Source organism: Silene latifolia, chromosome 9, assembly GCF_048544455.1.
Source record: "Silene latifolia isolate original U9 population chromosome 9, ASM4854445v1, whole genome shotgun sequence".
NCBI classification, from domain to species: domain Eukaryota; kingdom Viridiplantae; phylum Streptophyta; class Magnoliopsida; order Caryophyllales; family Caryophyllaceae; genus Silene; species Silene latifolia.
The window spans coordinates 161,487,586-161,505,597 of NC_133534.1; the positions used below are offsets into that span (position 1 = coordinate 161,487,586).

Consider the following 18,012-nt stretch of genomic DNA (forward strand, 5'->3'; position numbering starts at 1 on the left):
GGAAGAGCTGAGTACTCTGTCCAGTTACTACGAGAACGCGTTATTTGAGGAGGATCCACCTTCATCTCCTATTTCGCCTCATCACCGAGACCGTCACATCTCCGTATGGTGAAGAAGCTAGTATAGCCAGTCACTCTGAGCCAAAAGCTGAGAATCTCTATAAGGGATTCGCGTTGCCAGCTGGGACGGATAGGAAATTCGAAGCGAAACCGTCCTACATTAACTTGGTTGAGAGAAACTAATTTGGGGGAGCTGCAAATGATGATGCAGCTAAACATATGGAGATATTCACTGATTACTGTTGTTCCATACCCCCACCAGCAGGTGTGACCCAGGACCAGGTGAGAGAGACGATGTTCATAATCTCGCTTCGTGATGCTGCTAGGTTGTGGTACCGAGATCTGGATCGAGCTGCTAACGGGATTACTGATTGGAATTCGCTGGCCTTAGCATTTTATAAGAAATACTTCTCTGCATCGAAGACCAATGCGATTAGAGCTCAGATCACAAGCTTTAAACAGGGTCCTGATGAAGATTTTCATGAGGCATGTGTCCGTTTCAAGAAGCTGGTGCGATCTATTCCACACCATGGGTTTGAGCAATGGAGCCTGTGCAATCAATTCTACAATGGGCTTTATGATGATCAGAGAGCTATCTTGGATGCTGCAGCTAATGGTAGATTTCAGGAGAATGTTGGAGAAACTAAGGGGTGGAAAATCATTGATGATATGGCTACCCATAAAGCTGAGCATGGAAATTCCAGAGCAAATCAAAGGAGAGCCGCTGAATCTCCTTCTGTAGCCGCATTAGAAACTCTTACTGCGCGTTTTGACAAGTATGAGTTAGGAGGAGCTTCAAAGGGTGGTATTTATCAGGTAAATACTGTGTCAGACGGTCCCTTTTCATGCAAGAGATGTGGAGGAGAAGGACACGTTGTGGATTTCTGTACAAGTCCCAATGAGGTTTGTGTTGCTTTTCAACATTATAGGCACACCAACACTTATTTTGAGCCGAATGTTCATCCAAACTTGAGATGGAGTAGCCAGAATGTCCAAAATCCGACTCCACCCCCGCAGCAGCAGAATTATGCCCCCTCATAAGCAGCAACAACCGTACCAGAAACCATCTTATGTACCTCAACAGCAGCAGCAGTCTCAAAGTTCTGAGGCTTCTGAGCTCAAAAACATGTTTCAGAGCTTGACGAGAATGCCGCAGAAAGAATCTCAGGCTAGAGAGGCTAGTAAAAAGATGTTCGAAACTTAGATTGCCCAGTTAGCAGGTAAATTTGCTACTAGAGCTCCGGGGCCTTTACCGTCGCAGCCGGATCAGAAAGAGACCCTGAATGCAATCACATTAAGGAGCGGGTCTACCCTTTCTGGACCCGTTAATGCAGGGGATGAACCCGAGGGAGTTATGGTTGAAAAAGGTGGAAAAGCTGTTGGAAAAGGAAAGAAGAAAAAGAGCGAGAAAAAGACGAACAATAGCGATCATGGTCGATCGACCGCCACACAGTCGATCGACCGCTCCTAATTCCTCAGCAACACTTTCTGACCCTTCTGATCATTCTGGAAAAAAGGAGATCAGTCGATCGACCGACCCCACTGGTCGATCGACTGATGATGCTGCTAATGTTGAATCGTTTCGTCCTCCAATGCCAGATAACTTGAGGAATTTCTTGTTTTGGGGTGCTACGGCTCCGAAATTATCGAGGCAAGATCCAAATGCCGATGGGGCAGTTCCGGTTCCAAAGTATGACCCTACGACGGTTAATGGTTCATTCCTGAGACGGTCTGAAGAAGGTTCGAGCTACAACAAGGACAAGGTAGTGGATTTTCAGCCTAAGTCCACTGATGCCGGTATGAGAGACCTAGAGGAAAGGGCAAAGTTGCTTCTTACAGCCCCTTATCCAGAAAGACTAGTGCCAACCAAAGATGAGGTAACGTTCGGTAAGTTCAAAGATTTAGTGCGTAGTCTTAATGTGCAAATACCTTTCTTAGAGCTAGTTAATCAAGTACCTGTATATATGAAGTTTATGAGACAATTGCTAGCTAAGAAAAGGTCTTTGAATGCTGTCAAGTCTGTGCATTTAACTGAAGAGTCTAGTTCATACCTATCTCACACTACTGCTCATAAACTAGCTGACCCAGGTAGTTTCTCTGTCCCCTGTAAAATTGGTACCTTCTCAATTGAGAAGGCATTATGTGATCTAGGAGCTAGCATTAGTGTTATGCCATTGAGTCTAGCTAAGAAGTTGGGTCTGACTAGGTTTACAGTTACTAATATGATCGGATGATGGCCGACTTCTGCAGTTCAAAAGGGGTCTTAGAGGATATTCCTGTGCAAATAGGGAAGTTCTTTTTCCCCGTTGACTTCATTGTCCTAGATATACCCGAGGATGCTCACATTCCAATTATTTTGGGTAGACCGTTTCTGCACACTGCTGGTGCAGTAATTGATGTGGGGGAAAGAACTTTGACCTTTAAGGTGGGCAAGCAGTCCATTGCTTTTGCCCAGTCCCCTAGGAAGAAAGACCCTATGTGGCCGGTTACTTGTAATGTGATTTCTGAAAAGAAATCTTATTTTGTGCTTTCTGATATGCCTACTTTAGTACCTGTGCCTATTCCTGTTGTGACACCTCAGCCCCAGATTGGGAGCAAATTGGAGGACAATTCTTCTGTTTTGGATATTGCAGGAAATGGTTTGGGGAAGGAAGAGCCGTTTATTGCTCCAGCTGTGAAGGAGCCAATCGTTCAAAGAGGTGGACTAGGATGTCTTAGCTATGGCACAGATGAGGAGCCCAAGAAGGCACCAGTACGAGTTACAGTTTCAGACTTGGAGCTTGCAACTGAAGAGGATGCCCAAGTGTGGGAAGATGCTTCTTATGTTGACCTGTCGGACAATGTGGTGGAGTGGAGTTCAGCTGCTGAGATTAGCATCGCGAAGGGTACTTCATATAGTCAGAAGCCATGGTCGGAGATTTTCCGCATTTTTCGCGAAGGAACACTTTATATTTCATAATTTTAGACATTTTATTACTTTTGTTAGAATATTTATTGCTTTGGTTTGCGCGAGACTTCGCTTTAATAAGTTTGATTAGGATTTAAAGACTTTAGACTTTGATGTGACCATAATTAGCGCATATTTAGTTCCCGAATTAACCTTGTTCCCATGCTTTTTAGTGCATATTTGGGTCATTTCTTATCTTTAGTTCTTTGTTTTGCATATTCTTTGAGATTTTGATCCCTTGGTAGGAAAGGAGTAAGAATCTTGCATTTTCATGGCAAAACGAGACTAAATTGATCGAATTCAATGACCAAGTATCAAGGAGAGACAAGATTAGAAGGCCTTTGTACATATTATAGTAAAAGAGCAATGTTGAGAAAGGATCCTTGAGTCCCCAAGGAAATCCCCAAGGAATTTATGAAGAAAAGGGAAGAAAAGAAGAAGATGTCTTGCTGAGTGACAATCCGTGTGGATTGTCACCAATCCGGCCGTCCCACAGCTGCACAATCCGTGCGGCTTTGCTCTAATCCGCTCGGATTCCACCTCCACAATCCGCCCGGATTCCCTCGAATCCGCTCGGACCCCATCACCAGAATCCGCCCGTCCCGACCTTATTCTGCCCGGATTCCAGCACAGCGTGATTTTCTCTTCTTCAAGCTACGAAGAAAGAAGCCCTTCCATCGAAAAATACCGGCTCCTCCTTGCTCAATCTAAAAAGTGTAATTACTAGTTTAACCCTTAGTTAACCCTAATGCATCCTCCCTAATTTCCACTATAAATACCCCATTAGTCTAATTAGAGGAGCATGTTCTTCTTATCAATAATTAGAGTAGTTAATATCAATCAAATCTCTCTTTAGTTTTGTAATCAACAATTAATCAAGTTCTAATACAAGTTTTATTTCCTTAATCTCTCTTTTGTTCATCCTTTATTTTGGGTAATTGAAGATTATTTGGGTTATTGTTGGGAGATTGACAACCTCTCAATCAAGCATCAAGTACTTCCTTTATCTTTGCTTTATTATTGGAATCATTAGTAGGTATAATTCTCTTAATCCCTTTTTAATTATTGTTAATTACTTCCATTTATTCATCATGTTTCATATTGTTGGTATGATTGACAACTTTGCTAGCATGATCAACATGATAATGAGTGAGTAGTCTCTTAGCTAGGGTTAAATGGGTGATTAGGGGAAACCAACATGGGGAATGATTCATGCTTAAATTAATATGCTTTCATGTTTTATTTGCTTGCTTGTTTTGATCTCAACTCATGCACATGTTATATTTGATGAAATGCTAAGCCTATGAATCCTTGTATTTACTATCATCTTCCATCTTTTCAATGAGACTTGTAAGACATAACCCAACTCGAGTCTCATTAGACCATGCATGTTGTTGAGTAGGGAAGATTAAGTCGACTTGTAGGTGTTGTACAATCTAATCGATTCGGCTCCGGGACCCAAACTTTCCTAGGATTGTAAGATATCACCCAACTCAATCCATCACAACAATAATTGCTTGCTTATAATTTGAGAACATGTTTGTATGATCAATTCCCATGATTCCCCTATGATCCCATGACACCCTAGTGCTTTTAATCAATTGTTTACACCCCTTTAATTCATCTTGCTTGTTTATTTTCATTGCTATTTTAGTTTAGTGACCTTCTACATCAACCCAATTTGTGACACCCCTTAGACACCACTAGTTGCAATACAAATCTCATTTCAATACCCGTCCCTTGGGATCCGACCTTTACTTGCCTCTTTACTAATTGTAGAGTTGTTTGTGAAGTTATAAATTGTGTTTTGATTCGACCGTGACCCAACGACCACATCTTTAATTGTGAGCACAAAACGGACCGATCAAAAAAATGGCGCCGTTGCCGGGGACGGTGTTTGTTTGATTTAGATTTCCTTTTTATTGTTATTAGTTGTGTCTTTCTTCGCCTTGGGGAAGTAAAACTCCTCAAGGTTTGTTCTAATTGTTTTCAAGTTGTTTGATATTTTGCATGTCTAGAAGGTTACAAGGTGATTTGTTACCTTTTGACCGTGAAATCGAAAGAACCTTGACGAACAATAGGAGACTTGTTAGGAGGAATTTTAGAGGTATTAGTGAAGTTGTTCAACCCACTAGTGAGTTCGTCAATCCTTTCGCAATAGAAGGAGAGGAGAACCCATTACACAATACCCCACAAAATCCACCTACAATGCCTAAATTCTCGTCACACTCCGTACCCACCGAGGAGAATCTACCAAATGGTACTCCTACACCGCAACATCTAACCGGAAATTTTATTGCCAAGTCCGCCTTCATCCAATTAGTTGAGAGGAGCCAATTTGGGGGGATGCCTAGTGAATGAAGGAAATGTAGATTCTTATACATATAAACATACTCATATATGTCTAAACTAATTTGTCATAAAATTAAAACGGATCTTATGCATGCAAACAATAATATAAATAGAGGAGAAATCATGTCCTTACATAGTAGATTTCGGCTATTAGGGCACAAGAGAGATCACCTTTCTCTTCTTGTTCTTGAGCTTTTCCAATGGAAGAATAAAGATCTAAGTGTAAGATCTCTCCCTATGTTTTATACCCAAGGCTTAACACTTAATCTAATTAATATTATTTGATCTAGTATAATATTAATTTAGGAGAAAATTGAACCAAAAACTTTATAAAACTCTTATGTGTTTTCGGTTTTCAAGAGAGAAGAAGAGAGGATTTTCTTCTCACTAGAACTTGTATATTGGATGAGTGAATTAGAATGAAAATAATACACTAGCTTTTGTATATTATTAGGTAAAATTATAGAGAAAAACAATGATCATTTTTTCTTCCCCAAAACCGTGTAAGAGGAGCTTTATGGGTGAGCCAATGCATGGAGAAATTGTTCTTCACAAGGAACAATAGGCTTGCATGGCTAGGTTGCTTTTTAATCATTGTGTTTATCCACTAATTACAAACAACTTATAATTAGCTTAAACCCCTTCTAATTTTCGGCCCATTCTATAATATGGATTCCATATTATTTTTGTCAATTGTCTATATGTTACATGTTACATGTCACATATATTTGTTATGTATTTTTAACATATTAAAAATCAACGTATTAATAAAATACGTCACATACAATAATTGACTTAGTAATTTCATAATTACTTGTGCCAAAATATTTTACCATTTATAAATTTCAACTGATTGAATTTATAACAATTCATTCAATTTGATTGTTACATTAAACAATTATTTCATCCGAGTAATTATACAATTTAATTACTCAGACCGTATCTCATTTAATCACATTTCAATTTGATACGTAAATTTTACTTCCAAAATCGTCCGTCAATTTTCAAGTAATTAAATTAACTCGCAACGTTATACGATTAATTAAATAATCAATTAAGAGTATTGCCCTTTAGGTATGACCTAGGGGTCAACAAATGATCACCACCGTCACACACGACGTAATGTCAAACTCTAGTCGACCAATCATTACCGATATATGTTGACCAGATTGACATAACAATATTACTTCCCAATTGTATTCTTTAAAATGAGATTTAATAATGATATTTAAATCATGTAATCGCACTATTGTTGAGGACACATTTCCCAACAATCTCCCACTTGTCCTCGACAAGTGTGCGTTACCAATTCTCTTGTCCTATTACTATCTCCCACTCAATGCAAGGTGTCTTTCAGGTCGTACTTGCAAGTGATCATATCGAGAGTGGTTTCCTCGATCTGGAGAATAACCGATTGACCGGATTTATCCACTCTGGATACCTTCCGAGCGTGGCCACGCATTTCCAATTCATTACTCCTCGAGTGGCCCCGAGATATTGTTATAACCCGACAAGGGGATGGACAATTCCTATCGCACTTATTCCTTCGACTAGCCACGCCATCATAACCCAAAATATGCCCATTTGACCCCATTTACGAAGGTCGTAGTAACACAAATCAAAGTTAATCTCAAATCTGTGCCATCTTAGGTGAATAGTCTTTAGTCAAAAGAATCGACTCATTAGAATACTATAGCAGCTCTCGCCACGACCAGGCTATATAAATTTGCCAGAACTCTATAAGCGGTCATAAGGCCCGACAAAATGTTCCTAACAATCTGCCTATGTGATCGACTAGTCATCTCACATGACTCTATGGCACTTGAACTTGCCATCAATCGTATCACACTCTAGTCACTTCGAGACGTCACCTCATACAAGTGACTATGGGCGAATACCATGCTAATCCGTGTTCACTTTAACGGGGTTCAATTGTCTCTACAACCCGTTTGGATGTAACAAAGTACAATAAAAGAGTTTTAAAGTAAAACTCGAACGACAAATGCGATTATCACATATGAATAGTCAATGCCGGATTACTATTTCATGTTCTATAATCTAATTTGATCTTGTACGTAGTTGTTCATTTCAATTCAATTGAAATGACATGACTCATCATGTTTGGCCTTTGAGAAGGCTTTGGTTAGTAGGTTTTATCAACTTCTTGTACCTTACTCAACCTTACTACATATTCGTTTTCCTTTGTAATGTATACATTTACGTTACAAAACTTTCTGAGTACGTGTCGAGATCCAATCAAGACATAGGCCCTCTAGCCTAAGAATAGCTCCCACTGTTTTCACAGTGTGCGGGACTCATCCTTCTTGCACATCTCATGATTGCAAATGTACTCAATTTCCGTTATAAATATCTCTCATTGTTCTTTATTGCCTAGAACAATTCTAGAAAATCTACTTCTTTAATATCATAACCACAATGGTATCTTAACCATTCTGATGTGTTTTGATTATGGTTTTGTCGGAAACCATGCGCAATCTCAATTGTCAATTGTCACTTGTGTAACACCCTTACACAAGATTGCATCATAAACACTTTGCTTTACTTCCTTAATGCTTCTGCATGCACTTAAGGGTAATCTTTACATACTAGGTAAAGATTACTTAAATTCGATTTTGAAAACAATTCATCATACTCAAATTATATGAAGTGTTATACATCATTACTCATTTAATTGATCCGGCAGCGGAAGCAAATGGAATCAATCAAATACGTTCAATTTAATTGAACTAGTCATGAATCTTATCAACATGAGACTTCTTACTGACGCTAATATCATGTGGATTTATCTTCATAAATCCGGATATTCAAGATGTATTATAATACTCCAAAAGTCTTAAATCATTCTCAATGATCAATATGTCATCCACATATCGGACTAATTAAAATTTCCGTAACTCCCACTAAACTTCATGTATAAACACAACTTTTCGACTTATCGAGAAATGTTTTATCACATGATCAAAAATGTTGATTCTAACTCATTGATGTCCTACTTAAGACCCTCTCTTAAGTTTTACATTATCTTAGGATTGCAAGAATCTACTAAACTCAAGACATGTATTGAATACATTCCTTCTATTGAAGAAGTGGGTTTTAGATTCACTCGCTATGTATTTCATAACCTCATAATGAAACACAATCCCTAAGAAGATCCAAATAGACTTAAGCATTTCAATTAGTGCAAAACCCTTTGTCACTAATCAACCAATCTTGCTTTGAAATATCTCTTTATTAGTGCAAAACCCTTTGTCACTAATCAAGCCTTTTTATTTCGGATTTTCATGGCTCTAAGCCTTGTATTGAGTTGTGACTTAAACACTCTTATGTAAGTCATATGTTCATTACTTTCTAGAAGTAATCAACTTGAATCAAACAATTTCTTTGTAAGTTATAAGCTCTTTACTTTCTTAAAACCAGCATGAATTCATCATTTTTAACAAGTGACGAATTTAACCTCCTAGGTTTTGAAGAAACAATGTCTTACACAAAACGTCTCATGTAGCCAAGAAAGACCAGTTTCTTGCGACATAAAATCTTTGTGGCATTCTTTGTGGCTCTTGAATAATTTCTCCCACTCTGTCTTCTAGAAATAAACTTGTATTTTATAGAAAGACAGCTTCATGAGCCGCAAACCCGTCGTACTCATGATAATTGAAAAGGGAAAAATGAGCATTTGTTTCTTTGTGAAAACTTACAACCATGGTACCCTTACCATTTCATATCTCATATGATTCGATTTAGTGGAAAAATAATTTAGACAAAATTGATAAATTCCCCAAAAGGATCAAGTAACTCAAAGTAACTTGATTGAAGTCCAAACCATATCGAATAGCGTTTGAATTCATATCCAACCTCACATTAATCCATGATGCGTGCTAAGAGAGATCAACTTGTGATACTATATCACATTTCCTTTGGCTTATATCAAAGTCTTCACTTTGATAATCCCATCACGACTAAATCGTGATTCCTTGAACTCTTTGAAATTCTTCAAAGATTTCTCTATTTACCTTATTAAGTGAACATATTAGCGTCAACTTAAATCGTTGGTAAAAGAAAATGATCAACCTATTTTGGATCAATGATTTACAACCTCGATCTCCTTTTCAACCAAAAGGCACGAGATATCTTGCTTTGAATACAAGATACGCATATACCATTAACAATCTAATGGTTTCAAGAGTACTCGATAACTCTTTGCGTTCATCATTCCAAAATTTAAGGTTTGATCTTGGGTTACCAATTTGAGTCTTGCATCATCTTCATGATATATTATTCTAGTTTGGTTTTGAATATATTCACCTTGATAATGGGCTAGCCATACATCAAATCGTGGTGTATAGGGTCACAAAAGTGAAACCTCTTTTGTATCGTAACAAGTTTGTATTCTAATTTAGAGTTTATGTACTTAATAGTCATAATTAAGCACAACTCCAAACCCAAAAACTAGATTTAGTACACAATGACTCTTTCTCTCGACTTCATTGTTGCTAGTAGTCATATTCTAATCATCTTATGTATCAAGTACAATGATGAAAACCTCCATTGGTTTCTAATATTGACGAAGTATTACTAGCAAAATTTATGTTTAATTAAATAAACATTTAAAGAAGAAGGTCCCATTAGATGTCCCACAACTAACTTGTTGATTCTTCAATAATTTGGGGTAGTTTCCTTTCTTGTGTCCAACATTTAAGACAATAGAAACTTTTTTTCGGTCGGGATTGATAGGTTTAGTATCGTCATTCTCAATAACTTTACCTTTAACATTACCTTGTATCAATTCCATTATAATCTTTACTTCTTGAACCTCGTCCTCATCTTAACGGTTTAAGAGAATGCTCCCACTCAATTCAATGAGTCTTTACTTAGAGGAGCAAAGTTGAATCTTATGAAGATTACTCTTCATTTGTTCGTTTTAGTCTTAAAACTTTCATTGAAGTGGTTGCATTATTTTGGTCAATTACGAATTCCAACAAATCTAATTACCAAAACAATTTATCGCTTCAAGATACTTAATTCATTTAAGTATATAAAAACAATCCATTGCAAGTAGATGTGTTAGTCAAGAATCAAAAACCTGTTTGATAATGAATAACCTTAATCTATACTCTTTTCAAGAGATCCTTAGCAATGGTACATTTGAGGTTTTAGAAGCAAACTCATATTTGTCTTTAGTTACGATGTTTTAAGGAGATTTGAATCAAAAATCGAAATGATATCGTATATGAATTGTGGTAAAGAAATAGAACAATAATAACGGAATAGTGGAAAACATAACATTTATCGTTATAATAATAATACTTGTAAATAACAAGTAAAGCATTTACATAGTGACCTCTACCCAACTATGATAAATGATTCCAAGACCCAAATTCATATCGACTTAGGCACGGTATGGCCGATGAAACCCTTATCAATATAACTCGGTGGATTAACGCTTTAATCGATTCTACTTTTAGAACTCTTGGTCGATAAAATTACTCTAATATTTATCTATAGCCCGGAACACATGCAACTACGGTCGCGAATACTTCCGTTGAGCTCAATCCAAATTTCGAATAAATGTGTCCATGATCCAAATCCACATCAACTTGGGCACGGTATGGCCGATGAAACCCTCATCAACATGAATTCGGTGGATTGACATTTATCACCCACTTCCCCTACGTAACAAGGTTTGTACCCCGGTAGGGCCGAGTGCACTCCCTCACGAAATAGGTTTTCATGGTTTCTACTATTTGGTAAGGCTATGTCTCAATTAATTGTTTTAGCGAGAGGTCATGTCAATTTATTATCTATCACGTTTTAAGTGAACTAAAGCGGTGAACTACGATAATTCTAATTGACACGGTCGATAAACTCGATGAAAGAAGATGCATGTTTTAGTTATGGCGATTTAGCGATGCATGTGACATAAAATAAAATGCAAGCATAAAAGTAAATAAATCCTAGTATGGCCTTCCTAAAATAGAAAAACTATTAATCTATTACATATTCGGAAACCAACTCCATTGGTCCCTTGAACTTCGGTTGTGGCACGCATCTCGAGGTAACACCGTCTTTATGTATCGCCACTCTTGAAGTAATCCGTCTTTTGGAACTCCGGAATGAATAAAATTACATAATAAATTACATAATTTCCTATTATACATTTGTAACTAAAATAAAATAAATCTATTAAATTACAAAACGGTGATACGAGATCACAATAAAAAATTACAACCGAATCGATATTCCCATACATTTCGGGAAATACCAATTAAAATCTAAGGTCATACTAAGTAAAATTACATAATTCAAAATTACATAAATTAAAATTATGACAATCATAGAGAAAAATGCAGCATTATAATATGTATGAACATGCTCAATTTTAATGCTAAATCGCCTTTAATTAGCCAATATCGTATATTACTCGGTTTTTACGGATTTGCGAGATTTCAACATTTTATAATCACAAAAATACATAAACTCATATTTATGCATAAGTTAATTACCCTAACCTCTTGGGACTCAAAATATAGTCTTCACTAATAATTTGACCATAATTAACTTTTATTTACAAAATTGTTCATAAATGGACCAAAAATACAAAAATAAGCCATTAAACTTCAAATAAATCTAAAATTTCAAATAAATTCAAAATTTGAAATTTAAATTCATGAACATTCTGGAAAAATTTCATGACACTCATAATGTTCAAAATCTTAGGTTAAAAATTTCGAAATTTTTCCGGAAAAACAATGTTGCGGTTTATCGTTTTTTAATAAAATAATCATAAAAACATGGAAAAATTATTTTTATTAACTTTTCAATTTTATATCTGAAAAATATAATAAAATGCAACATTAGACGTTTTTCCTTAGTCATAGATTATGTTATATTAATTTTCCACTAATAATGTCACTATTTATGCTATTTTTCTTCAAAAATTCATAAATCATGCAAAAAGACTTCTTTATAGCCAATTATTTTACACACATCTTGTAAAATTGCATGTGACAACATATTAATTTTCTATGACCAGATTCGAAATTTAACTCATATTAACCTATTTTTCACTTAAATCCGAATTTAATAATGAAAAATTCATTTTTCGAGTATAATAAGTCCAAAAATTATGAAAATTTACAGGTTATCTCAAAATCATATATGTAACAACATATCCAAAAACCAAGTGAAAATTCGAAGTATAGCTAATTTTAGACCAAAAATGACATTTTTACTCATAAAATCACATTTAAATGTCATTATAGTAAATTATGAACAATAAAAATCCGAAAAATTAACCAAAATATCCTAAAACACTTTAGGACCAGAAATATTAACATGCATGTAATAATTTCGTGATATATCATAATAACACAAATTTTACAAGTTTTATTTGTTATTCATATAACTCGGAAAAACTTTTAACCAATTTGCATGCAAACAACCGTGGCTCATGATACCGATTGAAGGAAATGTAGATTCTTATACATATAAACATACTCATATATGTCTAAACTAATTTGTCATAAAATTAAAACGGATCTTATGCATGCAAACAATAATATAAATAGAGGAGAAATCATGTCCTTACATAGTAGATTTCGGCTATTAGGGCACAAGAGAGATCACCTTTCTCTTCTTGTTCTTGAGCTTTTCCAATGGAAGAATAAAGATCTAAGTGTAAGATCTCTCCCTATGTTTTATACCCAAGGCTTAACACTTAATCTAATTAATATTATTTGATCTAGTATAATATTAATTTAGGAGAAAATTGAACCAAAAACTTTATAAAACTCTTATGTGTTTTCGGTTTTCAAGAGAGAAGAAGAGAGGATTTTCTTCTCACTAGAACTTGTATATTGGATGAGTGAATTAGAATGAAAATAATACACTAGCTTTTGTATATTATTAGGTAAAATTATAGAGAAAAACAATGATCATTTTTTCTTCCCCAAAACCGTGTAAGAGGAGCTTTATGGGTGAGCCAATGCATGGAGAAATTGTTCTTCACAAGGAACAATAGGCTTGCATGGCTAGGTTGCTTTTTAATCATTGTGTTTATCCACTAATTACAAACAACTTATAATTAGCTTAAACCCCTTCTAATTTTCGGCCCATTCTATAATATGGATTCCATATTATTTTTGTCAATTGTCTATATGTTACATGTTACATGTCACATATATTTGTTATGTATTTTTAACATATTAAAAATCAACGTATTAATAAAATACGTCACATACAATAATTGACTTAGTAATTTCATAATTACTTGTGCCAAAATATTTTACCATTTATAAATTTCAACTGATTGAATTTATAACAATTCATTCAATTTGATTGTTACATTAAACAATTATTTCATCCGAGTAATTATACAATTTAATTACTCAGACCGTATCTCATTTAATCACATTTCAATTTGATACGTAAATTTTACTTCCAAAATCGTCCGTCAATTTTCAAGTAATTTAATTAACTCGCAACGTTATACGATTAATTAAATAATCAATTAAGAGTATTGCCCTTTAGGTATGACCTAGGGGGTCAACTGATCACCACCGTCACACGACAGTAATGTCAAACTCTAGTCAGCCAATCATTACCGATATATGTTGACCAGTTGACAGTAACAATATTACTTCCCAATTGTATTCTTTAAAATGAGATTTAATAATGATATTTAAATCATGTAATCGCACTATTGTTGAGGACACATTTCCCAACAGTGAAGACCCTCATTCTCATATGGAAACCTTTTGCGACTATTGTGATGCAATCTCTCAAACGGGCGTGACTCAAGACCAAATTAGATGGGTCTTATTTCCTTTTTCTCTAATCGGCACCGCGAAGCAATGGTTGAAGGGCCTTGATAAGGCCACCCTTGGAATAGATTCCTGGAAGAAGTTGGCTCTAGCTTTCTACAAAAAATTCTACCCACCGGAAAAGACTAACATGCTAAGAGCTCAAATTACGGGTTTTAAGCAAAGGGATGAAGAATCTTTGTATGAAGCTTAGGAGCGGTTCAAGGGAATTTGTCGCTCATGTCCTCACCATGGACTTAGCGAATGGTTTTTGGTACAACAATTTTGGAATGGTTTATATGAAGATTCTAGGAATATTCTCAATATGGGATCGAATGGAATGTTCACCGAAGTTGATGACAATCAAACATGGAACAAGATTGAGGAAATGGCGGTCCATAACTCACAATATAGTAGACCTCGCAAGGCTACTAGAGGAGGAAAGCATGAAGTGGACTCCGTTACTCAATTGGGTGCTCAACTTAGTGCTCACATTGACACAATCAACTTGAAGTTTGAACAAGCTATGGCTAGACTTGAAGAAAACTCAAAATCATCAAAGCATCATGTTAATGCCATGACGGCATCCTCATCAATCCCAAGTGGGATATGTGAGAATTGTGGAACTTTGGGACATGACCAAGGTGAATGTAGGGGAACAAATGAACAAGTGAATGCTTTCCAAGCATACAAGAGTGGTACCCCTTATTCCAATTTTTATAATGAAAACACCAAATTCCATCCAAATCTCTCATACAAAAGCCAAAATGTTCAAAACCCTCAAACAACATACACTCCACCACCCATGAGAAACCAAAATCAAAGACCCTTTTACAATCAAAACCAAGGTTACCAAAATCAAAATCCATACAATCACCAAAATGACCAAGGTTTTGATGTCCAAAAAGCGGTCCTCCAAATGCAAAAGAATCAACAAGAATTTTTCACTCAAATGCAAAAAGATAGCCAAGCAAAGGAAACCACCATCAACAACATTCTAGCTCACACCAAGATGTTGGAAACACAATTGACTCAACTAGCATCTTCAAGCTCACAAAGACAAAAGGGGCAATTACCACCTCAAAGTAATCCCCCTAGACATGAAACGGTTAGTGCCATTCACTTGAGAAGTGGTACAAGGTCTGAAGCACCGAAGAAGCAAGTTGAGGATGAAGTTGTGGAAGCTAGTGAAAAGGAAGAAATTGTGCAAAGCTCCAAAAATGGAGAACCATCAAAAGAAGAAAGTTCAAAGAAAAATGAAGACAAGGTCAAGGAGAAGGAGCCCATTGTGATTAGACTTCCTTTTCCAAGTCGTCAAGCCAAGCCCAAATTTGATGATCAACTTGGAAAGTTCATGGAAATTGTGAAGAATTTGGAAGTCTCAATTCCTTTCACGGAATTAATCAATCACGTGCCGGCCTTTGCGAAGTACATGAAAGATATCCTCACAAAGAAGAAGTCGATCCGGAAGCTTGAGACTATCGCCTTCACTAAGGTGAGTAGTGCAATACTTCAAGGGAGTTCACCTCCAAAGTTAAAGGATCCGGGAAGCTTCTCAATACCGTGTACCATTGGCGACACGACGATCAACAAAGCCTTATGTGATCTAGGGGCTAGTGTGAGTGTCATGCCGTACTCGGTGAGTAAAAGGTTGGGGATGGGAGAGCTTAAATGCACCAACATCACACTCCAAGTGGCCGATAGATCGACGATGACACCATTAGGGATATGGGAAGATGTCCCCGTGCGAATTGGGAAGTTTTTCATCCTGGTGGACTTTGTCATTGTTGATATGGAGGAAGATTCCAACATTCCAATCATTCTAGGAAGACCTTTCCTACACACCGCGGGTGCGGTGATTGATGTGAAACATGGTGAGCTCACTCTAGAAGTGGGAGATGAAAGCATAACTTTTAATCTTGACAAGACTATGAGAGCTCCTCGTTTGCATGAACCATGTTTCATGATTGATCATTATAGCCGAAAAGATGAAAGGAAGAAATCGGAACTCCAATGGAAGAAGAAAATTGAAGATGCTCCATTCAAAGAGCAAGTGAATTGTGACAAGGAGAGCTTGCAAAGCTCATCAAAATCAATCAAGGAAGAAGAGGATGGCCTCATTGGCCAAGAGAAGAAATTGGGAGAGTTGTCTCCATCTAAGCAAGAGATTTTCAATGATCAACTTAATGAAGTTTGTGGTCTTTGGGACAACGAATTTGAAGGGATTTTTAATCCCTACATTGGTAATGCCATCGATCAAGACCAACAACAAGGGCCAAGGTCTATTGAAGACCTCTACCATGATAATGAACAAGCTTTCGATTACTTTTTCAAGGTGTTGAGCAACATCAACAACACCTTGGACATGCCCCCCTGACATCTCATCAAGAATGAGAGTTTGGTGGAGTCCTCCCTAAACCACCACTTGTAAATATTTCTAACTCCCTAACTTACATTTCAATTCTTGTATTGCATTTTTGTCATCTTTGGATTTTTATTTACTTTGATCAAGATATTTATCATGTTTGAGAGAAGTGAGGTAGGGACTAACAATTTCAATTGATGTGTAGTGCTCTACCTTAGTGTGGGGATGACAATTGCCTAGGCTATCCATGCCTTAGTAGTGCCCTCACAATGAAGAACACAAGATTTGAAGAAAGAATAGAAGAATGGTAAGGGGTATGCATTGTGCATGGATGGAACTGAATCCGGGTACAAGGGGTCGAATCCGAACGGATTCCAGAGAATCCGCCCGTCTTCAGTAATCCGAGCGTACAGGGTCGAAGACGCACGACTTTATAAGCTGAGATTTTGGAAGATTTTTGACTGTAAGAGAATCCAGGCATCCTGAACAGCAATCCGCCCGTCTCTGCAAATCCGTCCGTCTGGACTGAAGACGCCCGTCTTCTCTCGCTGAGGAAAACAAGAAAAATTTCTGGATCAAAATCCGTCCGTCTTCTGGCAAATCCGCCCGTCCCGCATCAAGAAAATCCGAGCGTCTTCTTATGAATCCGCCCGTCTTTAGGCGAGTTTTATAAAACCCAGAAAGAGCAGAATCCGCACGGATTGGGCAGAATCCGCACGGATTGCCCCTGCAGTTCGAAAATTTCGGTCTTTATAAAATCCCTCCCACCTTCCTTCATTCATTCATTCATTCATAAACACTACCCACAACATCAAAACCCTCATCCCCTCCATCACAAAAACAAAATCCCTCAACAACATTCACCAAAAACAAATCAAATCATCCTTCTAACAACAAATCAATCACTCCTTCTTCAATACAAATTAAAACCAAGCACAAAATCTTCAACCTTTGGGTCGATTTTTGATTTCATAAAGGCAAAGCCTTTCACCTCTAAATCGATTTGGGTACACTACAAATTGAAGATTTTTCATTATTTTCTTGGTTAGTTCATCAATGGCAAGGACTAAGGGAGCAACAAAGGCAACAAAGGCACCAAAGGCTAAGGCACTCTCACAAAGGCAAAAGGCTCTTCAAACAAAGAAAGCATTAGCTATGGTGGTAGCAGCACCAAACATGGAAGTGCAACAACAACAACAACCTTCTATGGGAGCAACAACACCTTCTACTCCGGAAATTGATCAACTTTTTCATTATCCGGAGGTAACTTTTATTTCCGAAACCCATAGAAATACCTTTGTCAAGTTTGCTAGGAAGTCATTACAATCCACCAAATTTATATGTGAAGATACCTTAGAAAAATTGGGTGTTCTTGAGCAAACTAGAGCCTTTTTCAAATCCATGGGGTTGAAGAAATTGTTTGAAACAAAGGAATTGACATACCCCTCCCTTACCTTGGAATTTTTGAGT

General features: G+C 36.8%; 1 non-coding gene across 1 annotated transcript; it reads right to left on the reverse strand.

The window, feature by feature from the left end:
• Positions 1–14,328: 14,328 nt before the first annotated feature.
• On the reverse strand, positions 14,329–14,435 carry LOC141603003 (small nucleolar RNA R71). Its single transcript, XR_012524903.1, has one exon. It is a non-coding gene; the product is annotated as a small nucleolar RNA R71 (small nucleolar RNA).
• Between the last annotated feature and the right edge of the window lie 3,577 nt (positions 14,436–18,012).